The sequence below is a fragment of the Arachis hypogaea genome, chromosome 2 (assembly GCF_003086295.3).
Source record: "Arachis hypogaea cultivar Tifrunner chromosome 2, arahy.Tifrunner.gnm2.J5K5, whole genome shotgun sequence".
Classification (NCBI taxonomy): domain Eukaryota; kingdom Viridiplantae; phylum Streptophyta; class Magnoliopsida; order Fabales; family Fabaceae; genus Arachis; species Arachis hypogaea.
Window position 1 is genome coordinate 55,658,126 of NC_092037.1, and position 2,464 is coordinate 55,660,589.

Genomic DNA, 2,464 nt, shown 5'->3' on the forward strand with positions numbered 1-2,464 from the left:
TAAAATTTTTCTTGCATTTTTCGAAAATCTCATGCATTCATAGTGTTCTTCATGATCTTCAAGTTGTTCTTGACAAGTCTTCTTGTTTGATCTTGATGAATTCTTGTTTAGTGTTGTTTGTTGTTTTTCATGTGCATTTTTGCATTCATATTTTCCATGCATTAAAAATTTCTAAGTTTGGTGTCTTGCATGTTTTCTTTGCATTAAAAATTTTTTAAAAATATGTTCTTGATGTTCATCATGATCTTCAAAGTGTTCTTGGTGTTCATCTTGACACTCATAGCATTCTTGCATGCATTCATTCTTTTGATCTAAAAATTTCATGCATTGAGTATTTTTGTTGTTTTTCTCTCTCATAATTAAAAATTCAAAAAAATCAAAAAAAATATATTTTCCTTATTTTCCTCCAAATTTTCGAAATTTTGGGTTGACTTGGTCAAAAATTTTTAAAATTAGTTGTTTCTTACAAGTCAAGTCAAAATTTCAATTTTAAAAATCTTATCTTTTTAAAATCTTTTTCAAAAATCATATCTTTTTCATTTTTTTTATAATTTTTGAAAATTTCAAAAAAAATCTTTTTCAAAATATTTTCAAAATCTTTTTCTTATCTTTATATCAAATTTTTGAAAATTAGCTAACAAGTAATGTGATTGGTTCAAAAATTTGAAGTTTGTTACTTTCTTGTTAAGAAAGGTTCAATCTTTAAAGTTCTAGAATCTTATCTTGTAGTTTCTTGTTAGTTAAGTCTTTTTAAAAAAATTAAATCTTTTTCAAAATATCTTTTTATTAAAATTTTTATCTTAAATTTTTATCTTTTATCTTATCTTTTTCAAAATTTTATCTTTTTCAAAATTTGATTTCAAAATATCTTATCTAACTTCCTATCTTCTTATCTTTTTCAAAATTTGATTTCAAATCTTTTTCAATCAACTAACTAACTTTTTGTTTGTTTCTTATCTTTTTCAAAACCACCTAACCACTTTTCCTTCTCTAATTTTCGAAAATTCTCCCTCTCTTTTTCAAAAATTCTTTTTGTTTTAAATTTTAATTTTAATTATATTTTGTCTTTGATTTTTGAAAATTACTAACCTCTTTTTCAAAAATTATTTTCGAAATCTTCCTTCTCTTTTCTTCTTCTATTTAATTATTTAATTACTAACACTTCTCTTCACCTCTCTTCATCCAAAAATCCGAATCCCCATCTCCATTCTTCTAATCCCTTTTCTTCTTCTACTAACATAAGGGAATCTCTATACTGTGACATAGAGGATTCCTCTTTCTTTTCTTGTTTTCTTCTCTTTCATATGAGCAGGAACAGGGAAAAAGGCACTCTTGTTGAAGTTGATCCAGAACCTGAAAGGACTCTGAAGAGAAAATTAAGAGAAACTAAATTACAACAATCCAGAAACAACCTTTCAGAAATTTTCGAACAAGAGAAAGACATGGCAGCCGAAAATAATAATAATAATGCAAGGAGAATGCTTGGTGACTTCACAAAGCCAACGTCCAAGTTTGATGGAAGAAGCATCTCCATTCCTGCCATTGGAGCCAATAACTTTGAGCTTAAGCCTCAACTAGTTGCTTTAATGCAACAAAACTGCAAGTTTTATGGACTTCCATCTGAAGATCCTTATCAGTTTTTAACTGAATTCTTGCAGATCTGTGAGACTGTAAAGACGAATGGAGTTGATCCTGAAGTCTACAGACTCATGCTTTTCCCTTTTGCTGTAAGAGACAGAGCTAGAATATGGTTGGATTCACAACCTAAGGATAGCCTGGACTCCTGGGATAAGCTGGTCACTGCCTTCTTGGATAAATTCTTTCCTCCTCAAAAGCTGAGCAAGCTGAGAGTGGATGTTCAAACCTTCAAACAAAAAGATGGTGAATCCCTCTATGAAGCTTGGGAAAGATACAAGCAGTTGACCAAAAGATGTCCATCAGACATGTTTTCAGAATGGACTCTATTAGATATATTCTATTATGGTCTCTCTGAATTTTCGAAAATGTCATTGGACCATTCTGCAGGTGGATCTATTCACCTGAAGAAAACGCCTGAAGAGGCTCAAGAACTCATTGACATGGTTGCAAACAACCAGTTCATGTACACCTCTGAGAGGAATTCCGTGAATAATGGGATACCTCAGAAAAAAGGAGTTCTTGAAATTGATGCTCTGAATGCCATATTGGCTCAAAACAAAATGTTGACTCAACAGGTCAACATGATCTCTCAAAATCTGAATGGATTGCAACATGCATCCAACAGTACTAGAGAAGTAGCTTCTGAAGAAGCTTATGATCCTGAGAACCCTGCCATGGCAGAGGTTAATTACATGGGTGAACCTTATGGGAACACTTATAACCCATCATGGAGAAATCACCCAAATTTCTCCTGGAAGGATCAACAAAAGCCTCAACAAGGCTTTAACAATGGTGGACGCAATAGGCTGAGTAATAGTAAGCCATA

The 2,464-nt window shown here is 31.5% G+C and overlaps 1 non-coding gene across 1 annotated transcript; it reads right to left on the reverse strand.

The window, feature by feature from the left end:
* Nucleotides 1-1,841: 1,841 nt before the first annotated feature.
* LOC112765112 (small nucleolar RNA R71) lies at nucleotides 1,842-1,945 on the reverse strand. The gene has a single exon (XR_003183524.1). It is a non-coding gene; the product is annotated as a small nucleolar RNA R71 (small nucleolar RNA).
* Between the last annotated feature and the right edge of the window lie 519 nt (nucleotides 1,946-2,464).